At 41.0% G+C, this 12,874-nt stretch overlaps 1 protein-coding gene across 1 annotated transcript in view; it reads right to left on the bottom strand.

Annotated features, from left to right (window-relative positions):
* The window catches only part of DRP2 (dystrophin related protein 2), a 70,795-nt gene extending 59,635 nt beyond the window's left edge, over positions 1–11,160 (bottom strand). Inside the window, exon 1 of the mRNA XM_006869098.1 lies at positions 11,090–11,160. The gene's annotated coding sequence lies outside the window, so the exon portion shown is untranslated. The remainder of the gene's footprint in view (positions 1–11,089) is intronic.
* Between the last annotated feature and the right edge of the window lie 1,714 nt (positions 11,161–12,874).

Raw genomic sequence — 12,874 nt, 5'->3', positions numbered from 1 at the left:
CTGTGACATCTCCCATGTGATTTCTAATGCATGTTATTTGTGTCTTCTCCCTCTTTTCTTTTGTTAGGTTTGCCAATGGTCTGTCAATTTTGTTAATTCTTTCAAAGAACCAGCTTCTTGTCCTGTTGATTGTTTCTATCATGTTTCTGTTTTCTATCTCATTTATTTCTGCTCTAATCTTTATTATCTCTTTTCTTTTGGTGGCTGTGGGTTCCCTTTGTTGGTCTGTTTCTAATTGTTGTAGATGCGGTGTTAATGTGTTAATTTTGGTTCTTTCTTCTTTTTGTACGTGTGCTTTTATTGCAATAAATTGTCCTCTCAGCACTGCTTTCACTGTGTCCCTAAGATTTTGGTATGTTGTGTTTTCGTTCTCATTTATTTCCAGGAACTTTGTGAATTCGCGTTTAATTTCTTCTACTATCCAGTCACTTTTCAGCAGGGTGTTATTCAGTTTCCATGTATTTGATTTGATTTCCTGGGTCTTCCTATTGTTGATTTCTAGTTTGATAGCATTGTGGTCTGAGAAGATGCTTTGTAGGATTTTGATATTTGTAAATTCATGTAGACTTGTTTTGTGGCCTAAAACATGGTCTATTCTGGAGTATGTTCCATGGGCACTGGAAAAGAATGTGTATTGTGTTGTTGTTGGGTTGAATGCTCTGTATCTTTCTCTCTCTCTCTCTTTTTTTTTATTATTGAAGCATTTAGGGTACTTTATTTTGAGTTATTTGATAGTTTACATGGCAGAACATTAGCTTCACATTGATCCCATTGTATATAGCTTCCTTGCCATGGTTACAATCCCCTCCATGCATCATCCCCCAAACACAGGGTATACCCCGCAAGCCTACCCCTTGGTAGTCAGCACACAGGCCCTCTCCCTCCCCGTGTCCAAAGTCCCCAGCTGCTCCATCTCTCCACGTCGTATTCTCTGCCTCCATCTCTGGCATCACTGCTTCTCTGGGTAGGGTTCCTTTCTCTGCTCTTCTCCCTTGATGGTTCCAGAGACCTCTGCCCCTAGACTGCAAAGTTAATCCCTCCCCTCCCTTTGCTACAAAATGTCTACCTTTACATTTCCAGCCCTTACAATCAGTCCTGATAACAATTATTCACCATTGTATCGCAAGAGACCTATCCACATCTCCTTTCCTCCGCCCTGTCTAGACAGATTGGATACTACTCAGTGGAAATTCTACCTTGCTCCATGCCCTCTGGATCTAGGTTCCCTCTGGAAAGCTTGTAAGCCAGTCACTTCTTGCCTCTGTAACACTCCCCCCTCCCTGCCATTCTGGGTAGCCAATGTCCAAGTTGCCCATCCCTGTCCTTTCCTTGTGTGCAGAGGGTAGGAGTGATCCTCACTGTGAAGATTTGCTCCCTCTTTTGAGCTACTGCTTCCATAGGTGTAGGTCAAGTTCATCAGATTGTATCAGATTATTCTTTTTTTCCTCTTCTTTCTTCTTCTGGTTGAGCTCTGATCATCCAGCCATTGAAACCAGGTCAGGTGGGTATTATCTGCAAGTGTGGGTGTTCTTATGTATATGCCCTCTCTTCTTATCAGCTGGACGCTTGACTCTTCACTCTAGTCCTCTGTGGCTGTCACTGACTCTGAGCCCAAGAGTTCCCAGGTCTGCCACACTGCTGGCCAGCCAGGTTTCCACCCAGGTTCACAAGAGTCTATTGAACATTGTAGGGCTTAGCTCGCAGCTTCGTTGCTGCTTTTCCTTCACTTCCCGTTATCGGTGGCAAACATGGTCACCAATAAGAGCTTGTATTTCCATTGGGTCTTAGTCTTTGAAGGAGGTTTGCCCTGAGGGGACCTGACCACTTGCCTTGATGTCTCCTGGGCGAGCCACTTGTTTATTCTTGTAGTAATCAGTCGATCTGCCTGTATTGTTTTGTATTTTTCCTGTCAGTCTTTCTTTCAGGAAGTGTCTTCTGTTCTTGTGGCTGCTCCAGGCTGGTCTGCTTGTCCTTTCAAGTGGAAATTTCCCCTCAGAAGGTTCTGGATGCTGTTCAGGAATCCACCTATGGTCTTGTGTAATAGAGACTCCACAGGAAGCCTCCTTCACTGGGCACATTGTAGCCCCGTTTTAGGTATTCCAATCAGTTATAGGCATAAGATGGACTTACAAGCTTATGGTGACATTTCTGGCTGTTCCTTTCTCTCCCACTCCAGTGTCTATTTTACAGTGGTATGCCAGGGAAACCAAGATTCAAAAGACAGCCAAGCATCTTAATATTGTTTCCCCATTCCAACCATGTCTCAATCTCTGTATCCTATAGCCCTGTTATTCCAGGGTTGGCATATATCATTATTTGCCTCTGTCCCACTTCAGCTTCACATTCATCCTATCATATTACATTTAATCACAATGATTACAATCCCCTCCATGCATCCTCAAATAACCAACGGATACACCCACAGCCTCCCCCCCCCGGCTGTCAGCAAACAGCTCCTCTCCCTTCCTGAGTCCTGTGCCCCCAGCCACTCTATCTGTCCATGCCGACATCTCTGTCTCCATGCCTGGCTTCACTGCCTCTCTGGGTAGGGTCACACTTTCCACTCTTCTTGCTTGATGGTCCCAGGGACCTCCACTCCTCAGCTGCAAAATCAATCAATCTTCTCCTTTTGCCAAAAAAAAAATTTTTTTTTTAAATCTGCCTCTACAATTCAGACCCTCATAGTCAGTCCTGATGGCAGGTATTCATTGTTGTACCACAAGAGTCTTATCCCCATTTCCTTTTGTCAGCCTGGTGCCAACAGATTATAAATCATTCAGTGGAGGTTCTGCCAATCCCTGCCCTGTCTGGAACTAGGCTCCCTCTTGAAAGCTTGTAAGCCAGTAACTTCTTGCCTTTATAGACCCTCCCCCCTCCCCCATTTTGAATCTGGGCAATTTCCAGCTCCCCTCAAGGTATTCCAAGTCAGTTAGAGGCTGAAAACGGGCTTACATGTGCTCTGTTGTGATGTTTCTGACTATTAACCCCCGCTCCCACCAAGCGTCTATTTCACATTGTTAGGCAAGGGAAACCAAGATTCAAAAGACAGCCAAGCATCCCAACATTATTCACCTTTTATCCCCTTTCAGGCCATGTCTCTATCCCTGTATCCTGAAGTCCTGTTATTCCAAGGTTGTGCATACAACATCATTTACCTCTGTCCCATCTAGCCCATGTGAACCTGCCCAACTGTTCTCCCATCCACCTTGTTCTTCTTTTCCCCTCCCCCTTCTTGTGTATTGCCTCCCCCCCTCCAGCACCCAGACTCTCCTATGTCTATTCCTTACCCTTCCCTCCCTCCCCTCCTCTCATCTTATACATCCCGGTGTTCAGCAATTATATATATACATTTTCCCCTCTTTTTGGTTGGGTTATTTTTCTCAGTCCTTTATAATAATGGTCTTATGCAGTATTTCTCCTTTTGTGACTGACTAATTTCTCTCAGCATAATGTCCTCAAGGTTCATTCATGTTATGCGATGGCTTGCAGCTTCTTTGTTGTTCTTCAAGGTAGCATAGTATTCCATTGTGTGCATGTACCACAGTTGTTTATCCATTCTTCAATTGATGGGCATTTTGGTTGTCTCCAATTTTTTGCTATTGTAAATATTGCTGCCATGAACATTGGTGTGAATATATCTACTCGTGTTATGGCTCATATTTCTTGTGGGTAAATACTAAGTAGAGGAATTGCTGGATCATAAGGTATTTCTATTTCCAACCTTCTGAGGAAGCGTCATATTGCTTTCCAGAGTGGTTGGACCATTTTGCAGTCCCACCAGTAATGCAGGAATGTCCCAGTCTCTCCACATCCTTGCCAGCATTTATTGTCCTCTATTTTTTTGATCTTTGCTGTTATTGCTGGTGTGAAATGATATCTCACTGTAGTTTTGATTTGCATCTCTCTAATGGCTAGTAATCATAAATATTTCTTCATGTGTTTGTTGGCTGTCCAGATCTCTTTCTTGGTGAAGTGTCTGTTCATGTCCTGTGTCCATTTTTTTATTGGGTTATTTGTCTTTTTATTTTAGAGATGTTGTAGTTTCCAATATATTTTAGAAATTAGTCCTTTACCTGATGTGTCATTGCAAAAGATTTTTTCCCATTCTGTGGTTCTCTTTTCACTCTTCTGGTGAAGTCTTTTGATGCACATAAGTTTTTAATTTTTAGTATGTCCCACTCATCTATTTTGTCCACTTTTGTTTGTGTACTTTTAAAAATGTTTGGTAGTCTGTATATGCTCTGAATTAGTGCCCTCACATTTGTCCCTATTTTTTCATGGATGGCCTTCATAATTTTGGGATTCACATTTAGATCTTTAATCCATGTTGAGTTGGTTTTTGTATAAGGTGTGAGGTGAAGGTCTTGTTTCAATCTTTTGCTTATAGTTTTCCAGTTCTGCCAGGACCATCTGTTGAAGAGACTATCAGTACATTGGGTTTTGTTCCTCTTTTATAAAATGAAAAATATACTGTTGTGGCTCTGTAGGATTAGCACTGGACTGTGAACCACAAGGTCGGCAGTTCAAACCCACTGATCCTCAGAAACCCTATACAGGGTTGATATGAATTGGAATAGATTTGATGACACTTACCAGCAACAACAACATACAAAGCAAAAACATATATGTAAGATATATCGTTGTTGTTGTTAAATGCCATTGAGTCAGTTCCGACTCATAATGACTTTGTATAAGGTTTCCAAGGAGCAGCTAGTAGGTTTGAACTGCTGACCTTGTGGTTAGAAGTCCAGTGCTTCTCTTAAAACGCCACATCAGGACTCCATTTGTAAGATATACTGAGTTATTGTAAAGTGAACCCTCATACAATCATCGTCCAGGTTGAGAAATAGATTGCCCACATCTTATAAATCTTTGTCTTGCCAAATAAGTGATATAGTTTTTACTGAATATAATTTTGTACTTTTTGGATTTAGAACTATCTGAAGATATTGCCTATTTTAAAAAACAAAAAGCAGTTATTTCTCCCCTCTCTCTCCAAAATACCATGGAGGTGCTTAAGGGTGTTGAGGAACATAATTAATATCAATAAACTGTACATGTAAAGACTGATATGGAACTTTCTTACAGTCAAATAATTACAGTTAAAGCTTACTGCATTCCAGGTTTCATAAATGTTAACTATACTATATATTCATTATTTATTTATATATTAACTAAGTTGCATAGTTCTACGTTAACTCGTTTAATCCTCAAAAACATCTTATTTATTATCTACTCTTATCAGTATTGTACAGATGAGAAAACATAGGCACAGAGACATTAAGTAACTTGTTCAGTCACTATCAGTATGTGTCAAGGAGCTGGGATTTGTACCCAAGCAGTTGTATCCCAGAAAACATATTCTTCACCATTATATTACTCTGCCCCTGTAAAATCTAGAACCCAGGCTGTGAGGAATCATTGATTCCTATCAAGTGTAGATTTTTGGCAGACACAGGATGCAGTGAGTCTGGGACCCAGGGCAGGGCAAAGCTGGCTGTCCCTACAGAGAACTTAAAGGATCTTTCTAGGGCATCTGAGAGCTAAACTTGCAGTCAACTCTACTAATTTGAGCCCAGAGCTTCCCCAGTGCCTTATTGTTGGTGTTGTTAATTGCCTCAAAGTTGATTCCAACTCATGGTGTGCAGAGTAGAACTGCTCTATAGGCTTTCAAGGTTGTGACCTTTCAGAAGTTGACTGTAAGTCCTGTCTTCCAAGATACCTCTGGAAGGGTTTGAACCACCAACCAGTTTGTTAGTTGCCAAGTACTTAACTGTTTGCACCACCCACGGACTTACTCCAGAGCTTGTTGTTGTTGTTGTTGTTGTTGTGAAGTGTCGTCTAGTTGATTCTGACCCATAACGACCCTGTATAGCGTTTCCAAACTCACTAAATTTTTTAAAATAAATGAATAAGCTCTTCTTATTTAAAAACTGGAGAACTCTAGGAACCTACCTACATGAATGCTTGCAGAATTGAACACAAATATTCACTGCAACATTGCAACAGCAAAAATCTGCAATCAACTCAAATGTCCATCAATATGGGAGAGCTAAGTGGACAATGTCAGAGAGGCAGCAAACTATGATCATTAATGACAGGCTCTGAGCCAAGACACTTGAGTTTGCATCCTGGCTCTGCCACTTATCACAGATTTGGACAAACTCCCTAACCTTACTGTGCTTCAGTCCCTACATCTGTAAAACAGTAATAACATAAAGACCAACTTGGGAGGATTGTCTTATGGAGTTAACTCAAAATTTCTGGCATTTAGCAACTACTTATACGTGTAGTGGGATAAGCAATGGAAACCCTATGTTGTTGTTGTTATGTGCCATGTAGTCGGTTCCGACTCATAGCGACCCTGCACAGGGTTTCCGAGGTTGTTAATCTTTACGGGAGCAGAACGCCTCATCTTTCTCTGGTGGAGCAGCTGGTAGTTTCGAACTGCTGACCTTGCGGTTCACAGCCCAATTCGTAACCACACATTTCACTCATGCTCTTCTCCCTTGATGGTCCTAGGGTCCTCTGTTCTTGGAATGTAAGATTAACTACTCTTCCCTTTATGTTACAAAACTTCTACCTTTACAGTTGTGACTATTGCAATTAGTCATGATAATAATTACTCGCTATTGAATCATAATAATCTTATCCCCCATCTCCTTCAGCAGATCAGTCTAGACAAGATGAAAACTATTCAGTGGGGACTCTACTTTCCCCTGCATACTCTGGAATTAAACTCCCTCTTGAAAACTTGTAAGCCAGTCACTTTGTGCCTTTATAGCCCCTCCATTTTAGGTAGCCAGTGTCTAAGTTGCCCATCCTTATCAATCAAGAGTACAGAGGGGATAGGTTGAAGACCCTTTCCCTCTCAGCTGGTATTCTGAGCTACTACATCCATAAGTATAGGTCAAGTTCATAAAATGTACACTTGTTTCCTTTATAAAAATTTTTAAATCTTCTAGTTGTGTAGTGATCATCAAGCCATTGAAGCTAGGTCAAATGTGTTACTCCATGTACTTTTATTTTGGATTGTTTTTGTTTTTGTTTTTTGTATGTAGTGTATGTTTAGAAGTCCTGGTGTGGTGCTATAGGGTAAGTATTGGACTGCTAACCCAAATATTGGTGGTTCAAACCCACCTGCTATTCCTCAGAAAACCTATACAGAGTTACTATGAGTCAGAACCGACTCAAAGGCACTCAACACAAACAAGTATATGTTTGTGTGTGTGTGTATATATATAGTAGAAATATATGTAACAAAACATTTGACATTTCAACCATCTATACGTATACAGTTCAATGACATTACTCATGTCCATCATGTTCACCCATCATCTTTATGCATTCACAAATTACACCATCATCCTTAATAGAAGCTCACTGTCTCAAGCATTCAGTCCTCCTAGACTGTATTTTTTTTTTTTTTAACAATAAGAACTTGCTATTAGTCTCTTAAGGGAAAGTCAAGAAATAGGAAGCATTTTAAGATCGTGAGAGTTTCGGGGAAAGAACAGGGAAATGGGAAAAAGACTCCCCTTCCTTGAGCAGATTCCTCTCCTTGGTCCAAAGTGGCATGTTGTCTGGTGGCCCATGCTCTCACAGCACTGCTTTCTACTTGGTGGCAGCATGGCAGTCAGAGAGAAGGCATACATGTCATTGGTTCTGAAGCTTGTCATGTGTGCTTAAAATAATTCCTGCAACGTCGCCAAAAACCAAAGTTCTGTTTCAAATGTACGTCACATAATGAATAGAGACCCAGGCTGTCAGAGCTGGAAAGAACCTTAGAGATCATCAAGACCAACTCCTCATTTACAACTGAAAACAATGAAGTGTGTTCCTGAGAAGGTAGCTCCCAACAATTTTGAGATATAAAATTTCATGTCTACTGAAAAAAACCCCATAGTGAATTAATGTAATCAATCTGAAACGTTCATACCCTGCTGGTGGGAGTATATGTTAGTAAACTATTTTGGAGAGCCATTTGACACATATCTTCCACAGGTGGAGATGCTCATATCCTGCCATGGGACAATTCTACATAAATATTCACATCAGAATCTCTACACAAGAACAATCACAGCAGCCCTAATTGTAATAACCAAGATAAGAGAAAAACAGCCTAAATGTCCATGAACAGCAATGAATAAATAAACTGTAGTATAATCACTAAATGGAATGCTATATGATAGTGAAAAATCAGTGAACTAGAAACATACTATAACATGATAGATTTCACAAATATCACACTGAATAGAAAAAGAAGCAAATTGCAGAAAAACAAATATGTCATTGATATAAACTTTTAAAAAAATATAAAACAATAGTATATGTTGTTTCCAGATACATACATATGTGGTAAAAATATAAGTAAATATCTGAGAATAATAAACATCAAAACCGGAACAGTGCACTTCAGAGAAAGGGTGGAAGCTTTACTTCAGAGAGAGGTATGCACAATGGGTTTTGAGTACACAAATAATGCTTATTTTTTAAGCTAGGCAGTGGGTACCTTAAAATTCACTATATATTTTAATTATATTTTTACTGTATTTTATAAATTCATAACTTTTTTTAAAAGAATGAAACTAATCCCATGCTTATAGAAAAATTTATCATTTTTGACTATACTAAAAGACAAAAAGAAATGTATTAAATACAAGGACTGCACTACAAATTGAAGAACTATTCCTTAAACCTGCTTCATTTTTCTGGGAATGGAGTCCTGGTGTGTCACTACAGGATAATGCACTGGCCCACAAAGTCAGTTTGAATTGCAAGATCGGCTGTTCAAAACCACCAGCTGCTCCTCAGAAACCCTATACAGGGTTGCTATGAGTCAAAACCGACTGGAAGGTACTTCACAATAACAGTTTCACTGGAAGAAACTTGCTACAGAAGCAGCTGAGAATCAGGAGACAACGGTTCTACTCTCTCAATACTCATCAGCTAGAACAATTTGAATAACATTTTAAAAGGTGGTATTAGACTAGGTTACAATTTTCTTTTATGTGACTGTTTCTTCCAGCTCTTTCTTATCTATTTATTTATTGAACCATAATTTCCAAAACTCTGTCTACAAGATGCTAACATGTTTCCCATGAAGCAAAATGTTTCCAGTTCAGAGTAAACTGGGTTGAACAAAATTAAACATTTGTGTGTTTCTAACAGTACTTCCTAGAGACTTCCATATGCATTAGTACATTGTGATTCTCCAAGAGGAGAATGCAGTTATAAAGTATTTCCAAAAAATTACTGAACCACAGAATTACACCTCCCCTCACTACCCTCTGCTCCTGTTCCTTATTTTTGAAAACAGAATGTATTAACATTCTCTCAGAACAGTGTTCTGTGGAACATCGGTTTGGTAAATGCTATCCTAGGAGAATTTATCTCCGTTGCTATTTTAGGTGTAGACATGTATTTAGAATCTGTTCTAAGGGAGGGATATCCATTTCATAGTACATTTTCCACAGAGTTGGTTTTCTTTAAGTAATTGTCCCTTATAAACTTAGAAGGATGTCCTTTCAGGCTTCATCAGTGAGACCCCATTCTATCTGGCACTGTGGCTGATTCTACATCATAAACTTCTGAGCATCTATGGTTAGTTGTGCTATATACCAGATGTGCTGTCTGCATCTGGCTTTTGAGCTTTTGCTAAAGTGGTTGCTTCAAACCATGCTCCTTTTTTTTTCAGGTGATTGCAGAGATGAAGGGTGCTTGGCCCTAGAGCTCAGAGCTACTTAGCTAACGCTAAATGCCTCATGGTATAAGTTCCTTAAGGAAAGGAGCTATTCCTGTGTTCCTTCACTCTCTACAAAAGCACAATTGAAGGACACAGATCTGCCCACCCAGGAAAAGAGGAGCTCCGTCTTCTTTCAGGGATAAGACACCACATTTCCAGCATTACCTTTTCAGAGAGATAGCATTAAAAGGCCTTGAGATTCCCACCCAAATCCCAGAGGGAAAATCTCCTGAGGATTGTGGCTCCCACAGGTCCCTTTAAAAATGATTTACCTAAGGGCTTTTAATCTAAAACCAAGAATTCCCTTGGGAAAGTCAGGAGTGAAGGTAAGCTGCACAGAGAGCTTCTTAAAGGCTTTTGTTCTTTTGAACAATCAAGCAGCAAACAGAAAAGTATGTTCTTTTTCAGGCAGCATGCAATGTGCTCTCAATGGAAATAGGCAACTGATGATGATGCCATCCCCTATCTCTCCACCCCAACCCAGCTACTGCCCTAGCTCAGCCACCTGCTTAGACGGTGAGGCCTGGCTCTACCTGCTTACCAAAGGAAGGAAAAACCTTCCCTATTCATACTTGGGCCTGATGCTGGAGAGAAGTAAGGAGAACTGAAGAAAATGAGGTATTTGACTCCAAGACAGGTAAGTCCATTGAAACCACTCCGATCATTCACCTAAAGAGTGGCAATATATCTCCTGGCTACAGGGGGTAAAAAGGAAACTAAAGAAGAAGACCAAAGGGGGCAATGCAACAGGGAACAGGAACTGATCCAGGAGGTAAATGCTGAAGATGAGGATGAGGATGGGCCCTTCCCCCTGGGCTCTTAGGTCAGAGCCTGGCTTACTTCAGGGAGAACTCTTGTATCCTATGGACGGACCAGAATACTCATTTGTTCAGGGAATCTGTTTTGAGGTCCCACATTTCATCTCTCCTCCTTTTTCAGTCAATGTTTTCCACACACCTCCCCTCCTCTCCCTCCAGAAAATCCACCCTTGGACAAAATGCCTGTCATTGAGAACAAAAATAAATACATACACCCCATATCCAAAGAAGCAAACCATGAAGCTACCTCTTCCTCATTTTTAGACTATAGTTTCCCAAACTGATTTGAGTTTCTATTCATGGGCATCTTTTTTTTTTTTTTTCTTTATAAATCCTACTTCATTGTGGGCATTTTTTTTAGTGCAAGTTTTCCCCTAACAGCACATGCAAGCAGGCAGGCAGGCAGACACGCATGTGCTCACACTCACTCTCTCTCCCAGTACCTCTGAAGCTTTCCCTCCCTCAGTCATTTCTCTTCAGCCAGGGGAACAACGGTATGACTTGGAAATATTTCTCTGTGGCCTACCTTCTGATTCCGTCAGGTCTGAGAAGCAGGCGGCAGCTGGAAGCTGGGAGGCTGGAGCTGGGCTGCTTCTGTGAATCAGCAAAGAAGTCCCTGAGACAGGGATGCCGACAGCTGCTGTATGCACACTCTCCCTCTGTCTCTCCCACCTCCCTGCCCTCCTTCTCCTCCTCCTCTCATGGAGCTGCTCTGTGTTGCTATGCAATCATATCACCAGGACTAACAGCATCATTCCAACCTCAGGCAAAGATACATACCCTTGACTGGGCAAATGCAGAAAGAGCAAGGGCAGTTTTGTAAAACTACCGGAGCCTCAGCTACTCTTGGAGATTTCAGTTCACTAGAAGCAGAGAAGAAAAGCGGAAGAGTCTAAGAAGCAGAGGGAGCGAGGAGGAGAGGCTTCGATGGGGGAGGAGGAGACAAAAGAGTCCCAGAGATCAATGCAAGCTACTGAATGAGGAGCCTGGGCCCCAACTTACACAGACCTAGCCCAGAGTCAAAGCCAACTTCCGAGCTAGCAGCTGGCAGAGACCCCTCAGTAGCTGGTCCAGGAGTCAGTTTCTGTGTTGGGGGTTGAAGTGCTCTGCTCTAGAATTGTCACTGGTACCCAAGGCAGTCTGTCAGTTAACCTAAGTTCCATCTTCATCCTCTGTTAGATCTATGTGTAGAAAAGGCTTCAAAAAGTGGGGCAAGCAAAATGAATCTTGAATGATTTGAAAAAGACAACTCTGTGCCTCTTTTCATTTAATACCCCAATCGCCCTTCCTCATTTTTTCTGTATCCTGTTACCCTGTTGATGGAGAAGAGGGGATGAGGTCTAATTACCCAGAGAGATCTGGGAGAGGCTACTAAGAGAATGGGACATCATAGCCCTTTACAGAGTGTCCAGCACATAGTAGGTTACCAGATAACTATTTCTTGAATGAATAGATGGATGGGTGAATAGTTCTCACCCCCAACATAAGCATGCTAATTCTTAAAACTGTAGAAGCTCCAGGCCAGAGTAAAGGATAAGAAAAACATCGTTTTTTCTTCCCTTCATTTCATGAGAGTGAAGTGTGTATGACAGAAATGGATTGGTTTCGGGATGGGTTGCTTACCTTCACTAATTTGCCTCCAAAAAACTATATAAACTCTGATAGCACTGGAAATTTATATCTGAAAATACTGGTCTAAAAGATCTGGAACTGTTTAGAAAGTGTCTACTAAGAATAATAGCAATATCAAACATAGCTGAAAATACATATGGTGGTGGTGGTTATGTGCTGTGGAGTCGGTTCCGACTCATAGCGACCATGTACAGGGTTTCCAAGGCTGTAAATCATTATGGGAGCAGAAAGCCTCATCTTTTTCCTGAGGAACAGCTGGTAGTTTCGAACTGCTGACCTTGAGGTTCGCAGCCCGATTCGTAACCACAACAAAATGCAAGACTGGGACCTCCTAAAAATTAGACACTTATGTGCATCAAAGGATTTCACCAAGAGAGTACAAAGCATCATACTGTTTTCCACAGTGGTTGCACCATTTTACAGTCCCACTAGCAGTGTAGGAGGGTCCCAGTCTCTCCACACCCTCACCAGCATTTGTTTTTTGAAACTTTGTTATTAATGCTGGAGTAATATCTCATTGTTGTTTTGATTTACATATCTCTACTGACTAATGATAGTGAACATTTCTTGACATGTGTGTTGGTCACCAGAATGTCTTCTTTGGTAAAGTATCTGTTTCTGTACTTTGCCCATTTTTTTAAATTGGATTATTTGTCTTCTTGTTGAGGCACTGAAATGT

This window comes from Chrysochloris asiatica, unplaced genomic scaffold (assembly GCF_000296735.1).
Source record: "Chrysochloris asiatica unplaced genomic scaffold, ChrAsi1.0 scaffold00126, whole genome shotgun sequence".
Taxonomy (NCBI): domain Eukaryota; kingdom Metazoa; phylum Chordata; class Mammalia; order Afrosoricida; family Chrysochloridae; genus Chrysochloris; species Chrysochloris asiatica.
The sequence above is the reverse complement of the archived record's forward strand: the minus strand, read 5'-3'. Positions and strand labels throughout refer to the sequence as shown.